The following is a 19,888-nucleotide window of genomic DNA, read 5'->3' on the forward strand; positions in this document are numbered from 1 at the left end:
ATTTTTAAGGCAAAAGGAGATACAAAAGGAGGGAGAAAGAGATACATAATTAATAAAGAGATAGACAATTCTATCTACTCAAAGCAAAAGCAACCTTGACAAGTTAAATAACTGAGCACATTTTTCTGCCTACAAAATGGAAGAACCATGGGATAGAAATCCAGGACTCCAGTAAATGTTCAGTAATTATTCCCATTCTCTGTTTTGCGATGGAGTTAAATCTGACATATATGGAAAATGCAGAAAACAATGCTTATCTTTTTGTGTTCTTCGTCTAATTTAGAGCTTTAGGATAAGTGATCTTGACTATAGATGTACTTCTCTTTGTAAATTAATTTCTTTCAAAACTCTAGAATTTCTTGACTTGTATGACTGGTGCAACCACAGGGAATATATATTATTATTACATAGTAACTAGAATCAGGTGATGAGCTGTTTCTTCAACAGCTGGAGAAATGACAAGGGGGATAAAATAATTGAGTATAACTAGATATTTAGAGAATATTTGAACTTTTATTGAGTTCTAAGATACTTTCTTCATGCAATTGTACAAATACTTAATTACATTTTCCCCTTCTCTGAATTTTAATATTTTTTATTTCACAAAGCTTGAGTGATTTCTGAACATCACATTCCGTTTCTGCATAGATAAGAGCTGCCTCACAAAGTTCTCTGAAATAATATTGTTTAATTTCTCTCTCAGTTTATAGAATGCTGAGGCAGAGTGGATAAAAGTAGCTAAGATTGCTTTTCATATCTTTAGTTAGCTAAGATTTCATAGTGTGCTTGGTTTTGCTGTCACACTGTTGACTGCATATTATTATAGGCAAATCATTTTTAAGTCAAATTTGTATTAATCTTCATTAATACAATGAATTTGTATCATTCAAATCTAATTTTATTAACAAGGCAATGTTTTGCATGCTGGTATTCAATTATGGCATTCTGAAAATTTATTTGAATATAACTGTTACCAAGATGACAATTACACCAATATAAATATAACCTCCACTATACTACTTTTAAAATAATGTTTTTTTCTCTCTCTTCATATATATATATATATACACATATATATGTGTGTGTGTATATATATATATATATATATATATATATATATATACACATACACACATATATATGTGTATATATATATGTATATATATATGTATGTAGATATAGATATAAGATGTATATACACACACAAATACACAGTTGGCCCTTTGTATCTGCGTGTTCTACATCTGTGGATTTAACCAACCACAGGGATGAAAATATTTTTTAAAAAGTTATGTTTTTGCTGATGTGTACTATGTAATTAGGTCTATGAGGACTGACAATTAAGTTCGTGAACACATCCTAGAAAAAGTGCTACATACGTCAATGCTGAATATCACTATGGTCATCTTCAAAGTACTCCCCTTGGAAATCTGTGCACTGATGCCAGTGCCAAATCCCCCCTTCAAAAAGTTTTGGAACTCTTTTTCTGGAACTTTTTCATGTAGCATTGTCAGCACTTCCAAATAGTAAACTTGGTTAGTTAACTGTTTGTCCAGTTGGTACAAATCATGATGAATAATCCCTCTGATATTAAAAAAGGTTAGCAATATCATTTTGACTCTTGATTTGGACTGACAGAACTTTTTTTGGTCATGGAGAATTGGATAACCTCCATTGTGAACTTTGACGCTTTGTTTCCGGGTCATATTGGTACACCCATGTTTCACCACCAGTGATAACACGGCCCAAAACATCGTATTGCCTCTCAAAAAGGTCTTGGCAAACTTCAACTCTCCTTTGCTTTTGTTCTTCACTGAGCTGCTTTGGGACAATTTTTTGCAAACACCTTTCTCATGCCAAGATTTTTCAGTGAAGATTTTCCTTACTGTTTCTCTATGGATGTTGACTTGGTCTGCTATACTTCTCACAGTCAGCTGAACAATTTTGACACCCAATTCGATGAATTTTTGCAATGTTTTCATCAGTTCTGCTTGTTACTGGCTGCCCTGACCTCTCATCAGCAGTGACACATTCTCTCCCCTCAGAAAAATGTTTAATCCATTTGTACACTGCCGTTTTCTTCATGGCATTGTCCCCAAAAACTTGGACTAATATGCCCCTGATTTCATTTCCACTCTTGCGAAGTTTAACAAGAAATTTAATGTTTGTTCGTTGTTCTAATTCAAGCTCAGACATTCTCATGATGGCACACAAAAAACACGCAACAACAATAATGAACACCACTCAGCAAGACACCACTACATGTCGACACAAACACAGCTATGAGACACTGATATACCAAGGTTATGAAACCTTACCAAGCTGTTTGTACAGTGCTACCAATGTAAGCGAACAGTGGCAAGTTTGCAAACTTGATTGTCAGACCTTGTATGATGGTTCCATCTGTATTGAACACATACAGACTTGTTTTCTTGCCATTATTCCCTAAACAATACAACTACTATTTACATAATGTTTACATTGTATTAGGTATTGAAATGAGTCATCTAGAGATGATTTAAATACATGAGAGGATGTGTATAGGTTATACACAAATGCTAAGCCATCTGCAAAGGGACTTGAGCATCTACAGATTTTGGTATTGGCAGGGATTCCTGGACCCAATCTCCTGCCACAGATAAGGAAGGATGACTGTATGCTTTTACCTGATGTCTATTTTTAATATTATTTTAATGAAACAGTTTGTATAATTATTAAGAATACATATAACAAATTAGAGATGTTTAGAAGCAAAAAGTAAATTACTTTTTCCATTCAAATTAAATTATTTTTATTTTCACATATGAACTTTTGTTCACCATCCACATGTATATGAATTTACATAATTATAGTCACTATGCACAAGGATTTTCTGCTTTTGAAATCATAAACATTTCTCCTTCTCTTAAGAGACTCCATAGTTATGAATTTCAATCTTATTCTCTGTTGCTATTCCATAATTTACTCATTTCCTCTTTTAAAACATTTGTGTTGTTTCCTATAAATCTGCTACCTTCTATCTTATATTTTTATTTTAAAGATTATTTTATTATATGATTTTGTACATATATATTGCTCTGTCTCTGTGTGTGTTTTTTCTCCTGTTATTTCTCTTCAATGAATTCCTAGTAGTGAAGTTACAAGACCAACAATTATAAATGCCCATGTCACTCTCGCTGTCTATTTTTACCATTTTTCCTAAAAACATTGATATACCGTGTTTCCCCGAAAATAAGACCTAGCCGGACCATCAGCTCTAATGTGTTTTTTGGAGCAAAATTAATATGAGACCCAATATTATATTATATTATAGACCCGGTCTTATATTATATAAGACTTGATATGATATGACAATATGATATGATATGATATGATATGATGACATGATATGATGTGACATGATATGACGTGATATGATATGCTTTAAGACCCGATCCTATGTTATAGTAAAATAAGACCGGGTCTCATATTAATTTTTGCTCCAAAAGATGCATTAGAGCTGATGGTCCAGCTGGGTCTTATTTTCGGGGAAACACAGTATTTTTTACATGCCTTTAAAATTTTTATGGTTTTGGAGGTGTCCACAGTATGTAAATATGTTAATGTTTGCAAGTACAATGTTAGAGTCTGGGCCAATGTCAGAATTTTTTTTTTTTTAATTGGAATATTAATCTCCCGAGTTTTATTTATTTTATCCAATATTTAATTTCATGGTTAGAAAAAACAATCAAGAAACGAAGTTTTGGAAGACGTTTTGCAAATTATTGTTTCTTTGTTTTATATGTGGAGATATTTACAAGCTTAGGAAGAAAAATGCTCTTAGCAAAGTGTGCTTCTAACACAATATGCTATTTTGAATATTTTTATAGTATCTTAGTAACTTTGCTGCAATAAACTTTCAGAAAGATGTTTTGTAGATAGCTTACTAAAGATAAGTTAAGGTCTTCTGTCAGGCTGTAAAGTCAGTGTTGTTGTAGTTTTTATTTATATTGTAGTGATTCAGCAGTGTCTAGAATTACATTTTAGCTTTTGTGGAAATTTTGAAGGTTATAAAAATGAACCAAACCACAACATATAATTGAAGTAGGGCCTCATTACTAGTTCATTTCCCTTTATATACACGGAAGAAGGCATACAGATTTCATGTATGTACCAAGTCAGCTCAGCTACTGGCTGTCTAGAGTGCGTGGTTGCAAAGGATGAGAAGACCTGTCCTGTTCAGCAGGAAGAGAGCTGGGATGCAGAGACTGAGGAATGTGTCTTGTATATCATTGGAACAGGGTAGGAGTTTACTTGCCACACTCCTGCCTTCCAGGATCCACATGTTTTTAGTACTAATCCTTCCTAGTGATCAATATGAGCAAGCTGGTGTAGGAATGTGTAGAAAGGTGAATGAGCCACTTACAGTTTGTAATTCTCTGAATAAATTGTTACTTAGTGAAAAAAAAAAAAAAAAAAAAAAAGCATGCCTGGCCATGCAGCCAGAACTCCTTTGCTGTCCAAATGTCCTGCCTCTGCCTCTCACATTTATAGGGCTATAAAACAAATTCTGCTAAATCTCAGCCTCTAAATTCAGTGGAATTCATGTCTACATGTAGTTAAATGGGGCCAGTTCTCACCTCTTTACTTGTCTGACTCTGAGGCAGTGTATAACAATGGAGCAATATAATCCCCTAGGAGACATTTAGGACATGTGGCAAAGACCATAAGATTGTCACAGTGATTGGTGGGTGTTACTGGTTTTGCATAGGTAAGGATCAGAAATTCTAGCAGGCTGAAATGCAAAGGGTAGTTCTGTACAACAAAGAAATCTCCAGTGTCTACAGGGCTCTTTAATGTCCACCAAGACAAACCTCACCATGAGTGTCCTAAGAACTGGACAAAAAGAGTCCTGTCACAGCAATACATATCACCAAACACTCAAAAATGAATTTATGCAAGAATTCAGGGGTGCCTTTTTCACCTGAGATCAACAAAGTTTTTGTAACCCTAAACAGCCTCTCCTTTTATCAGCCCCCAGGGAGTAACTTGTCTAATGCCTTCAAAACAAAGGATGACTATGTATGAATGTTGTGGAGATTTCTGGGTGGTATCACTCTTTGAAGGAGCCCAGGAAGTATTTGAGAGACATAAATGCTTACTTAGAAAAAGAAAAATTAACTTGTCAAATCTTTTCTTTCAGATAGAATGAATGCAATCAATTCTTACATAATTAAAAATTTTGCAAGAAGTGCTGAGCATTCATTTTTTTTGAGTTTCACTTCATGCTCCAATTTATGATTCCAGAGTTATTCACAAATGTATGTTATGTTCTGAGCAGTTGCAATTGGTTGTATAAGGAACATTTTGCAATATTAAATGATACATATTACTGTTACATTTATATATTTACAGGTTTAGATGCAATATGCAATAAACAATATACCAGTTCTTTTTTTTTTTTTTTTTTTTAGTTAAAGTTTATTGGGGTGACAATTGTTAGTAAAGTTACACAGATTTCAGGTGTACAATTCTGTATTACATCCTCTATAAATCACATTGTGCATTCACCACACAGTCAGTTCTCCTTCCATCACCATATATTTGATCCCCTTTACCTTCATCTACCACCCCCCTCCACCCTTACCCTCTGGTAACCACTAAACTATTGTCTGTATCTATGAGTTTTTGTTTCTCATTTTTTTGTCTTGTTCTTTTGTTGTTTAGGTTTACATACCACATATCAGTGAAATCATATAGTTATCTGCTTTTTCTATCTGACTTATTTTGTTTAGCATTATAATCTCAAGATCCATCCATGTTGTCACAAATGGTCCTATTTCATCTTTTCTTACCTCCGAATAGTATTCCATTGTGTATATATACCACAACTTCTTTATCCATTTATCTGTCAAAGGGCACTTTGGTTGTTTCCATGTCTTGGCCACTGTAAATAAAGCTGCAATGAACATTAGAGCACATACGTCTTTATGAATAAATGTTTTCAGATTGTTTGGGTAGATGCCCAGGAGAGAGATTGCTGGGTCACATGGTAATGTATTCTTAATTTTTTGAAAAATCTCCACATTGCCATCCATAGCGGCTGCACCAATCTGCATTCCCACCAACAGTGTATGAGGGTTCATTTTTCTCCACAGCCTCTCCAACACTTGTTGCTCTTTCTCTTGTTGGTGATAGCCATTCTAACTGGGGGGAGGTGATATCTCATTGTGGTTTTTATTTGCATTTCTCTGGTGAGTAGTGATGTTGAGCATTTTTTCCTATGTCTGTTTGCATTTGTATGTCCTCTTTGGAGAAATGTCTCTTCAGGTCCTCTGCCCATTTTTCATTTGGGTTGTTTTTTTGTTGTTGAGTTGTATGAGTTCCTTGTATATTTTGCATATTAGCCCCTTATCAGAGGTATTGTTTGCAAAAATCTCCCATTCAGTTGGTTGCCTCTTTATTTTGTCCATGACTTCTTTTGCTGTGCAGAAGCTTTTAAGTTTGATATAGTCCCATTCATTTATTTTAGTTTTTACTTCCCTTGCCTTTAGAGTCATATTCGTAAAATGCTCTTTGAACCCAAGGTCCATAAGTTTAGTACCTATATTTTCTTCTATGCGGTTTATTGTTTCAGATCTTATCCTTAAGTCTTTGATCTGTTTTGAATTAGTTTGGGTACATGGTGACAGATAGCAGTCCAGTTTCATTCTTTTGTACGTGGCCTTATAATTCTGCCAGCACCATTTATTGAAGAGGCTGTCTTTTCTCCATTGTATGTTTTTTGCTTCTTTGTCAAAAACTATCTGTCCATATTTATGTGGGTTTATTTCTGGGTTCTCAATTCTATTCCATTGGTCAATGTGTCTGTTTTTCTGCCAATACCATGCTGTTTAGATTATTGTTGCCCTGTGGTACAAGCTAAAGACAGGGAGTGTGATACCTCCAGCATTGTTCTTTTTTCTTAGGATTGTTTTGGCTATTCAGGGTCTTTTGTGGTTCCATACAAATCTGATGATTTTTTTGTTTTATTTGTTTAAAAATGCCATTGGGGTTTTGATGGGAATTTCATTAAATCTGTATATATCTTTGGGTAATGTAGCCATTTTAACTATGTTGATTATTCCAATCCAGGAGCACTGGATGTATTTCTATTTCTTTGTTTCTTCTTCAATTTCTTTTAAAAATGTCTTATAGTTTTCAGCATATAGGTCTTTCACATCCTTGGTTAAGTTTATTCCTAGGTATTTTATTCTTTTTGTTGCAATTGCAAAAGGAATTTTATTTTAAATTTCTTTTCTTAAGATTTGTTGATTTTGTAGTTGGCAACTTTACTATATTCGTTTATTGTTTCTAATAGCTTTTTGGTGGAGTCTTTAGGGTTTTCTATATATAGCATCATGTCATCTGCAAAGAGTGACATTTTAACTTCTTCATTCCCAATTTGGATGCCTTTTATTTCTTTCTCTTGCTTGATTGCTCTGGTGAGGACTTCTAACACTTAGTTGCAAAGCAGAGGTGATAGGGGACAGCCCTGTCGTGTTCCTAAACGTAGAGTAAAGGGCTTTAATCATTCACAGTTATTTATGATATTAGCTGAGGATTTGTTATATATGGCCTTTATTATGTTAACATATTTTCCTTCTATACCTATTTTATTAATTGTTTTAATCATACATGGATTTTGTATCTTGTCAAAAGCTTTTTCTGCATCAATTGATGTAATCATATGATTTTCGTCCTTTATTTTGTTTATGTGATGTATCACATTGATGGATTTGCTTATGTTGAACCATCCTTGTGCCCCTGGGAAGATTCTTTATATTAACCAAAATTTGCTGTTATGCATTGGATGGCCATTTATCATTGAGTGCTAAATGTTGAGAATGATTTCATTTTTTAAACATATTTAATATGACAATTAATTAAGCCAAGTAATTAAAAGCTCTATTTAAATTGATTTGAAATTTGACATTAATTTTTTTAAATATGTAGTTTGCCTTCTAATTTAATAAAGCATTAAATAAAGTATCTTTGGAAGACATAAATAAAAAAAGTAATTTGTATTGTGGCCCCAAACACTGCAATTGTTAGGAGTGGACCAGCCCACTACAAATATAAATCTATAGTACTTTATTATAGTAATATACAAGGACACCAAAAATTTATTACAGGAAATTTATTTAAGAGTCCAATAATTTAGAAGGAGGTCCTTATTGAACAGGGGACCTAAATATTCATAAAGGCTTTTTCCTGAAGTCATTGAATAATTTATCACTTAACCATATATAGTTGTAATTGTGTAGTTTACTGGAGCCATTACTGGAAAAGCAGTGAAATTGACTGTAAATAAGTAAGAGAGATTTGAGACATTTTTTAACAGACTTTAAATTTAATAGTATTCTGAGATACATGAAACGTCAAGTTTTCTTAGTAAATATTGTTTAAACATTTTATATTATCATGTTAAGTATGTTTTAATATTTGTTGGAAATGGTGAATAATTTGTAGAAATTATATATTGAGTATGTATTTGCTCATAGGTTACCTGTTGTTCTCATTCTTACTTTGACATTATCCCTGGATGTCTACCACACAGAATCTGTGTCTTTAATTACTGCTTATTTTTCTATTTCATTCTCCAATGCAAGTAATCTCCTGAACGAGATAGTCTCCAGTGATCTCTAAATACTAAAGAGTAAATATATACCTCAGCATGTGGAGGGATTTTTAGGAAATAATTATATTTTCCGTCATACTTTCTCACATGGAATTATTTTGACATCTGTACAAATATGACCTGGTTCATATGTAGTGATACCACATTTCCTCAATGCTTCCACTTCAGCAGCCTGGCTAACATAATATACCTACTTCAGTTACAGTTATTGTTATTTTGATTAATCAACTGTTAGGATGGAGTTACTATTTATGAAGATAGGGAGCACTGTAGGATGATACATTTGGAGATGGGTAAAAATAACAGTGTAGGTTTTAGACATGTCAAGATTGATGTGTCCATTAGACATTTAACTTGCCCTGCTCTAGAGTCCCATCTCATATTCTCTTAGTCTTTTACTTCTAGCATTGATATGACTTCCAGCTTCATGTAGGGATAACCTAGTAGTCTCTTATCTCAGATACACCATGAATTTTTACTTGTGGTGTTCTCTGGTGCTGCATATGGGAATTCTACTGGATACCGCCCAGGCAGGAGGGGCTTAAAATAAAGAGAGAGATAACACCTCACATAGTAACGCTTGATCAATTATGGATGGGAATCAATGGAAATGTGGACTCCTCAAAATTCAGGTGGATAATTTTGAGGTACAAATATAAGACCAATAAAAAATTATGGGAGAATTAAACACTAGTTGATTTGATGAAACCTACTTGATACCCAAAACAGACCTTAAGTTATATGTAGTTATTTATATCCTTATTATTACACTTAGTATATTTGTTAGTACTATTTAACTGTATTTTTTAGATTATATTGAAAACAGTTTCCCCCAGTGGGCAGAAATATTGATACCATTATTCTTCACATTAAATTAGTAAGAGTTCTATTGTTATACTGTTGCTATCACTGTTATATGAATTCTAATTACGTTTTATATTTTTGTCCATCCTTTTTTCACAACCTATCTGACTCTTTATATTTAAAGTCGGTTCCTTGTAGACATCATAGAGTTGTCTTGATTTCTTTATCCATTCTGTTGATCTCTGACTTTTTACTGGAGTGTTTAGACCATTTACATTTAATGTGATATTGATAGGTTTTCACTGAAATACAATTTTTTTCAAGTATACCTTTAATTATAATTTATATCACTAATTTTAATTGTTGTGTTAATACTAATAGTTATCAAAACAATTGATTCAATAGGAAGAAAGTAGACTTAAATATTTTAAAGTTATAGCAAACAAAATACACATTTTTCACCTTTCAAATAATTAGTATATTGGGTAATCAATTTGTGTGTGTGTAAAAAAAGAGATTAAACAATACTACAATAAGAATAGTTCTATTAGAGATCTATGCTAAATTTTACCACCAACTGTTTTCCTAAATGTTTCCTTGAGTACCAGAATGAAGTTTTCTTATAGTATACCCCTTCTGGCTTCAGTCCATATTTATATAATATCCATCTGAAAATGCATACTATCTAATATTTATCGAAACATCCAGATTATGGGGAAAGTATAGCAAGCCACTCAAATGTTGGACTGCATTTTCTCCTTTCCCAAAAAGGTATTTTTGGGTTGTGTAGGCATCTTTGTTGATTATCTTCTCCCCTTAGGTTTCTGTGCTAAATGACATTAAATATTTATTGTCAGTTATTCTTAACTTATCACAGAAGTGTGATTTGAAAAAGACTGAAACTCAGGAATATGATTATACTTCCTATCTATAAAGAAGTTTCTGACTAGATAATATAACATTACATGTAATATTGGCATGCCGATAAAGGAGACTTTAAAGATAGAAAAAGTTGAAATCTGATTACACATTCCAGTTTGCCTCTCCCTTTGTAGACCTGAGAAATTTTTAAGAGAGTGAGGTATGATCACTATTCCTATTTCATCTTCAAAAAATTATGCTCTTCCACTAGAAAAACTATTAAAAATGACCAAATAGAAAACTTTTTAAAGTGATATTAAAAGTTTCTTAACTTTTTCTATATTAGCTTTTTCCTGTTCCAAAGATTATTGCTTTCATGTACTAGTTTGGTTCTGTACAGTAATTCAGCATTTTTAGTTATGTGTGACTACACCTTTCAAAGCTCATTTTTCAAAATGGAGGCACATTAACATTTAATGAAAATATTAATTATTTCTGGTGTGGGAGTTCTCCTTTGGCAAGAAATTTTGATCTTGTAAGATTATTTTTCTTTCTTATTCTTTCTGTCTGTTCTTAGTATGCTTGTCTTCTATTCTTTATATGTTGCTATTAACCTCAAAACTAATGTGATATTGATGTTTTTCATGTTACGTTTTGTTGGAAATTGGAAGCATTTTTTATATCAAATACTATACTAATTTTTAACTGTGAGGCACTGAATGCGATGAATTGTTAATGTGATGGGATATCTGGAAAATTTATGATCCCTTACGTTACATGGTAGTAACAAAAAATGTATAGGAAGGGCATTTCAGCTGTCAACCTTAATAAATGGTTTAAAAAAGTGGTGAAAGCAAAAGAGAGGCTGAAAATATTGAAGTGAATTCTTCAGGTACCATTCTAGAATCACTCCCAGTTAATTAATATCATAATTGCCTAGTGTTCTTTGTATCCAATTTTTGGATCCCATTCTTAATCTTAAGGATTGGCTTGCATTTCATCAGTTCTATAAACATCTATTGCACAGTTACAATTTATAAAAGCCGCACCTCCCCCCCCCAAAAAAAAAAAGAAAAGAAAAAAGAAAAGCCCAAACAAACTGCAGTTGAAGGAGATATTTCTTCCTTTTACCTCAGGAGTGCTGTTATCATGTGCTCTGCCATTTTGGGCCATACATTTTCCACCACCTTCAAAAAAGAATAGCATAACATAAAGATTAGGAATGTGCTAATTTATTTTTTCTTTCTTTCTTTCTTCCTCCCTTCCTTTCCTTCCCTTCCTTCCTTCCTTCCTTCCTTCCTTCCTTCCTTCCTTCCTTCCTTCCTTCCTTCCTTCCTTCCTTCCTTCCTTCCTTTTTGAGTTAGAGAGACAGTTCCACCCATTATATTTGTGGGGTTCTTGATAAATGGAGCCAATGGAAATACAAATGACATATACAAAAGAACTTTGGAGATTCTAGTAATGTGAGAAAGAATTTAAAGAGCAATTAAGCTAGGGTTTCAGGGGGTTGAACATATTGGGGAGGAAGAAATTTTTCCCTACCCTTACAGGTTCTTCTGGCTGATCTAAGAATTAAATTGACATGATACAGATTAACAGGAGAAAATAACCAAATTTAATTATGTATATAGATATGGGATTCCCTAAGAATATGGGGACCCAAGGATAAATCAGGTAGTTGAGGGTTGTATGCCATCCTGAGTTAAAGAGAAAGGGGTTAGTGGTTTGGGACTTCAGAGGGGAGGAAGGCAATTCACATGGAGATGAAAAAGCAAATTTTTGGTAAACGGATGTTTACTGGGCCATGCATAGACAATGGGACACAGAAGGAACTGTCCACTTAGTGTGTGTGTGTGTGTGTGTGTGTGTGTGTATTTGTAGTTAGTTCTGGTGATAACTCTTTTTCCTGCGTTAGGCCAGGAATTCATTTAGGCAGTTAGTGAGGACATCAAAGGTTCTTCCTGAGTCTTTTGTTTCTTAAAATATAAAATAATCCTCATGCCAGAGAGACACATTTTGGTGTGGCAAATTTCACCTCCCTTCAAAAGGAAAGTGCCTGTGACATATTAGAAGCTCAATACATTTTTATTGACTATATGAATAAAAATGTAATTGCAGTTTGAACTCAAAGAGATTGTTTCTGCTGAAGGCTAGGATCTCAATTGCCTCATCAGTCAGTATGAAGTCAGGTGGGAACAAAGAAGTTGATTTTCTATATTAATTTTAACAAAACAAGCAGCATTTTGTAACTAAGAAAATATCATCTAGATCAGTTGCCTTCAAATGTTTACACACCAGAAAGATCAGAATCACATAAGATAATTTTCTGCAATCCATATTCCTGAATGTGACGGGCCAGCCGCCACGAGTCGATCAGTACCTGAATGGGGGAGTGGGAATGAAATAAAAGACACACACAAATGCTAATGCGGCCGGTCTTCAGTCATGCTGAAGCCCTGAGTTTATTATCTCTAACCAATATATACAGTTTGAGTACGTGCAGTTAAACGAAGAAGATATGCATTATCTCAGCGAAAGTAAATCTTTCCAGCCTCAACTTTACTTTGACATAGAAGATACAAGGTCACTGAAACTCACAAAAGTAAATATCTCAAGGAGACAGAACCTACCAATTGTCCAGAAAGCCCTTAGTCTTCTGTGTCCGGGAACTGGCCATTTCCACCACATTCCTCAGCAGCCGTTAGGCGCCTCTCAGATAAGGCAGAGGCAATGTTATGGGGGCAGAAACCGAGCCAGTCTGCAAGGTTCAGGGTTGCAAGAAACCATGGCTCCCCACACCTGAATCACAGTCCTTACAAATTTGAATTTACTACATCTAACATGGAGCAGGTCATCTGAATTTCCTAAAGTTCACTAGGTAACCCTAATTTGTTAAGATTGTGAATCATTGCTCTAGCTCAATCTGCCAACCCAGAGGTCATGTGCCACTGCTGGCTGGAATGGTTCTACTACAAAAAAAAATTACATACTACAAAGAAATAAATAGAGGAAGGGAGGGAGGGAGAGGGAATGGCATGAAGGAAAGGAGAGAGGGAGGACTTTTTAAAAATTTTTCTCTTATTGAACAGTTATATGTGCCAAGCCTGGGCAGAAACCTTTATGTTTATCTCATTCATTCTTTAAAACTTACCTCTTAGACATGTTTAATGATCTCCATTTTATTTGGCAAAGAAAGTAAGTCTCAGAAACTAAATAACTTTTCTGATGTCATACATTTAAGTAAATGGAGAACTAAGATTTGAAACCAGACTTCTCTGACTGTATAGTGCTCGTAATTAAATCTTAATTTATTCTGTCTCATTAGAAAAAATAATAATGCAAAAACTAACATTGTATATTAGCATAAGAATATGTTTCAAATAAGAGCTATAGAATGGTCAACAAATCTATACCTACTCAAGTACAAAAAATAATAACTCAGGAATTGAGTAACAATATTTTTAAAGATTTTGAATTTGAAAATGATTGATTTTTTTATGTAGTATTGTAAGACATCAGTAATTTTCACAGGTCAAGTTATTTCTTTTTATCTTATCTTTACTGTGGTTCATGTCTTATTTAATTAAATTTGTATGCTGTGGTCAGGCAAGCAGTTTTCTCTTTGGGAGGTTATTGGGTACCATACAGAGCAGAAGCATACTAAGGCATCTAGATGCAGAGGACCACATTGCCTATATAGATAATTATTTTCAGAGTTACATTAAAAAAATATATATATTTTAATTTGTTTAAATAAACTTCCATTTCATCATATTACTTCATTTGTATTTCTAGAAAATAGTTATAATTTATACTTCCTGGAACTAATCCAAATCCCTACTGTAATATTTTGAAACCTCAATCTTCATGGGTATGATTGGAAAGCAATGTAAGGAAAAAGTTTTGGGTCAATTCATGCCCTCTTGTTGGAGTTGATAACTCAAAAGTTTCTGTCTAGACTTAGCATACATTCTCTGTCATTTAAAAAGTGTATAACCTGATGAACAAAGATATTTAAAGAAGATAATATATTTAGTAAATAAATAAAATTTTAAACGAGAGAACTTCACTGATTGTCTTACACCTAGGTTAGTATTTCTTATGTTGGGCTTATATAAATAAATGAACCCTAGACACCTAGATATTGTGATATGTAGTGGTTCCCCCTTTTTTACGGTTTCACTTTCCATGGTTTCAGTTACCTGCAGTCAACTGCAGTCCGAAAATATTAAATGTAAAATCAGAAATAAATAACTCATAAGTTTTAAATTGCATGCCATTCACATAGCGTGATAAAATCACGTGCCATCCCACTCTGTCCCACCTAAGACGTGAATCATCCCTTCATCCAGTGTATCCACACTGTGTGTGCTATACATACATGTAGTCACTGAGTAGCCATCTAGGTTATCACCTTGGTTATCACAGAAACAGAAAGAGAGACCAAATTCACATAACTTTGATTACATAACTTTGATTACATAACTTTGATTACTTTGTTATAATTGGTCTATTTTATTATTTTTGTTGTTGTTACTCTCTGACAGCATAATTTATAAATTAAATTTTATCATAGGTTTGTATGTGTATATATGAAAAGCATTATATGTATATATATATATATATATATATATATATATATATATATATATATGCTTTCAGGTATCCACTGAGCTCTTGGAATATAATATATCCCTTGTGAATAAGGGAGGACTGCTATACAAAGAGAATTCAAGTAAATTATACATTTAGCTTTATTTTCCCCCTCTACTTAGAGCAAAACACTTTTTTTAAGACTTAAAGGAAATATTTTTTAAATTGTCATTTCCTTATGTGAAGTTAGATTAATTTCAGATTATGGTTGCCTCCATACCACCAATATTTCAAATGTTCTGTGCCATTTCCTTCAGCTGTTCACCTTTGAATTAATTTCATTAACTGTCAGAGCTTATTTGAATCCAGAGAAAAACTTACCCAAATGCTTTGAAGCAAAGTGGATTTATCTTTGAAGTTATACAGGTGATTATATTTCATTTTTAAAATTTCAGTCCTTTTTTCAAGAAGGAGAAGGGAAAGGAGAATAAAGTTCCACATTATTAAATCTGAATTTAAATGAATTTCTTAAAAGAGAGGGAATGATCTAAAGAATAAGATTTTCATAAATCATGAAATAGCATATATTATACTATAAAAGTTTTTTGAGGTTAAAAGTGAGCCATGGTAACCTTTGTAACCATAGGTTAGTAACACCAGCCCCTTACAACAACAGTTGTGCCGAACACTATTCTTTTAAAATAATGTTTGAAATCTGTGTGTTGCCTATTAGACAGTCAAAGGTCTATTTTTATTTTAGAATACCCATAATAGAAATATTTTTATTTTAAAGATCTGCATAAATCATACCCAATTGAATAAAACTGTCCTGTTTGAATACTGAGGACTAAACTGTGTTCCTTTTTCCTTTTATTAACGTATTGGTTTTACTACAAATGTCTGTCTCAGAGGCAAGCTCAAAAATCATTTAAGCGCTTGGTTACTTTAATGAGGGAGTAACTAAGTTGAGAATTTTTAACTCTATAGTTAATAGATTTTTATTCTCCCTTTTGAACACTTGTTTTGTCATATTGACTGGGCGAGTGTTTGGAATTGATTGACAACAGAGAATTTGGGGTTAGGAAGAAAATAGGAATGAGAATGTAAAAACACAAGTGTATATACAGAGGGTGCCAAAAAAATGTATACACATTTTAAGAAAGGAAAAAATTGTATTAAAATTGTAATACTCAATATATACCAATAACAAAAGATGAATACAAGTCATGTGTATACATTTATTTTTAGCACCCCCGGTATTTGCAAGGTAACCTGTAGACCGGTAATGTGAGTTGAAGGAAAGTACATTTGCCATACTGGGAGGAAAGAGCCAAACATTGTATGTAAGGAGCTGAGACAGAGTCTAGAGTGTGTTGTCTGCATTTGTGTGCTGCCATGAAGTCATCATTGTTGGAGTTAAATTTTTCTAATTCTGTCAAGTATTAAATGAGGTTGAGACCCCTCTGAATAGTGAAGTGAAATCTCTCTCAGTGAAAATGCCCACTGAGTGTAAGAAAAATATGTGTTTCTATCGCTTAAAACTGCTTCCTATTTCTGGGTGCTGAGTGATGAGATTCTTTAGGTGGAAGCTGACTGGTGGCGGGGGTGGGGGGATGGGGGAAACAATTACTCTGCATTTCTCTCATTCTCTTATCTCCTTTAACAGTTAGGATTCAGTCAAGAAAACAGAAACCACTCTAGAAATATTCAATTAAGAAGAGATTTAACACACAAATAGCATTGGAAGGGCTGGTGGTGTGGTCAGGAATGAGAACCGGTAGCTATTAGTCTCAGTAATAGGATCTGAATGTTGTTACTGCCAAACAGGTCATGAGAGTGTATCTCGGAGTGACCTGCAGCGCTGACAAAGGTGAAATTCGTGGGGAGGACACAGAAACTGATACAAAATGCCAGGTCTGATAAAATCGACGTCTGTCTGCCATTTCCATAGCAGTAAAGCTCTGGCTTTCCCTTCAGCTTTTCAAATCTTGTGAGAGTGCCTGTGATTGGTAAATTCTAAACTGGAATCTTGCATCAAGGATTTCTGGAAAATGTACTTCCTAGGCCTCTCGACTCTCTTATGCAAGGGACAGCCCTAAAACGATAGAAATGATCCTGAGTGCAGTAAATCTGACATAACTCCCTTCCTTGCTATTAAGGACAAGGATTTTTAGATCTACTTTTGCTACACACTTCAGTCTTCTAAGATTCTTTTGACAATAAGTACTTATTGACTCACTCTGTGTGTAACTATGTACGTTTAGGACACAATCACACCATCTGTTGAGCTCAGTTCTATGAAAAATTTGATCTGTGGTACAGAGCATATTTAAATAGTCATTTGAAAGCAAATAGACTGGAGAAACCATGAACTTCAGAGACCTGGATGTATGTATTCATCTGCTAGGGCTGCCAAAATGAAATATCACATACCGAGAGGCTTAAATGACAGAAACATATTTTCTCACAGTTCTGGAGGCTAGAAGTCTGAGATCCAAGTGTTGGCAAGATTAGTTCCCTACAGAGCTCCAAGGGAGAATCTGTGCCTTGTGTTTCTCCTGGTTTCTGGTGGTTTGCTAGAATTCTTTGGCATCTTTTGACTTGTAGATACTTCCCTGCATTGGCTGCCTTCATGTTCACATGGTCTTCTCCCTGTGTCTCTTCACATCATCTCTACCTGCATGTTTCTTCTGTTTCTGTGTCCAGAGAATATCAGTCATGATAGATCAGGGGCCCACTCTGCTATAGTATGTCATCATCTTAACTAATTACATCTATAATGACCTTATTTCCAAATAAGCTTCTGTTATGATGTCCTGGAGGTTAAGCCTTTAGGATATGAATTTTAGAGTGTATACAGTTTAATCCATAACACTCAGTTTGATTTCCAGTTCCATTCCTTACTAATATGCATAAAACACTTAGCATTTTCTAGCTTGTTTTTTCCTACACATAAAAATAATGACTTGTAACTCATTTCAAAGGGTTCATTGAAAATAATTTTTAAAAACTTAGAACATTTTCTTACATCATTGGACAGAGCATGTACCAATTAAATATGAGGTGCTTCTTTTTTTCTGAAAAACTTTATTCATTTAATCAGTACACATTATATTAAATATAGAATGTCCTTAAAAATTAACAAAGGACTCTTAAGTTTTGCTGTTAGGGCTTTGATATAGAGAAGGAAACATCTGGCTTGTTTGACTTTTCTTTGTTTCTTCTGCGTTATTTTTGTCCAAGTTGTGACAGCTTTTTTATGAACTGTGTAGCATTAAAAAGTTCACTACTTATATAGAAAACCCTAAAGACTCTACCAAAAAATCTATCAGAAACATTAAATGAATACAGTAAAGTTGCTGGTTACGAAATCAATGTATAAAAAGCCATTGCGTCCCTATATACTAACAATGAAACCTCAGAAAAAGAAATAAGAAAAAGCAATTCCTTTTGCAATTGCAACAAAAAGAATAAAATACCTAGGAAAAAACTTAACAAAGGATATGAAGGACCCGTACACTGAAAACTATAAGACATTTTTAAAATAAATTGAAGAAGACACAAAGAAATGGAAAGATATTCCATGTTCATGGATTGGAAGAATCAACATAGTTAAAATGGCCTTGTTACCAAGACAATATACAGGTTTAACGCAATCTCCATCAAAATTCCAATGACATTTTTTAAAGAAATAGAACAAAAAAATTATCAGATTTGTATTGAATCACAAAAGACACCAAAGCAATGCTAAGAAAAAAGAACAAGTCTGGAGGTATCACACTCCCTAACTTCAACTTATACTACAAAGGAACAGTAATCAAAACAGCATGGTATTGGCAGAAGAAACAGACACATAGACCAATGGAATAGAATTGAAAACCCAGAAATAAACCCACATATATATGGGCAGATAATTTTTGATAAAAGAGCCAGAAACATACAATGGAGAAAAGAAAGCCTCTTCAGTAAATGGTGCTGAGAAAATTGGAAAGCCACATGCAAAAGAATGAAACTAGACTGCTATCTGTCACCGTGTACCAAAATTAACTCAAAATGAATCAAAGACCTAAACATAAGACCTGAAACAATAAACTACATAGAAGACAGCACAGGTACTAAACTTATGGACCTTGAATTCAAAGAGGATTTTATGAATTTGACCTCAAAGCAAGGCAAGTAAAAGCAAAAATAAATAAGGGGGCCTATATCAAACTAAAACACTTCCGAACAGCAAAAGAAACCATCAACACAACAAAGAAGCAACCATACAAATGGAGATGATGATGATATTTGCCCTGCAGCATTTTGGGATCAAAATGTATCATTGATTTCAGGGTTTGATTTCATCTTCATGAGATTGTCTAAAATATGAGTAACAGGTAGATTTTGCTGTTTCAATACCAGATTTTGCTGTTTCAATACTCATTCCATCACAAACTGTGATCTTGTATTCATGATTTGTGACAAGAGATCCATTGGTTGAGTTGGAGTGTTGCCATAGCTGGTCGGAGCTGAGACCACCTTGGCAAAAGCCTTCACTGTTTGATATATTGTAAGGGATTAAGGTTGCATCCTGCATCAGTAAAGCTTTTGTGTAATGCTCCAAATGAGCCTCAGAAGGTGCTTGCTGTGCAGTTATATAATAGATCAGAAACAGCCTCATTTTATCTTCTGGAGTTCCTAAATCAGGGTCTGATATTATATTTAGAATTTTTTCATGGCAATTCAACTGGACCGGTTAAACTAGTGATTTAACTGGGCCATAAAAGGTAGATATGATGTCATTAGCAGAGAAATTAAGGGGCGGGGTAGGTGTAGCTTCACCAAGCCACTCTAGGTTTGCAATCAGGTTTTAAATTAATGGACAGCTGAGTTATAGGGTCTAGGTTTTGATAAGTTTAGCAGATTTTCATCTCTTATAGATATGGTGTCCCCTTTCTTTCAACCAGGATCACAATTTTTCAGGTAACA

Source organism: Rhinolophus sinicus, chromosome 14, assembly GCF_057876585.1.
Source record: "Rhinolophus sinicus isolate RSI-liver-muscle chromosome 14, RSI-T2T, whole genome shotgun sequence".
Taxonomy (NCBI): Eukaryota; Metazoa; Chordata; class Mammalia; order Chiroptera; family Rhinolophidae; genus Rhinolophus; species Rhinolophus sinicus.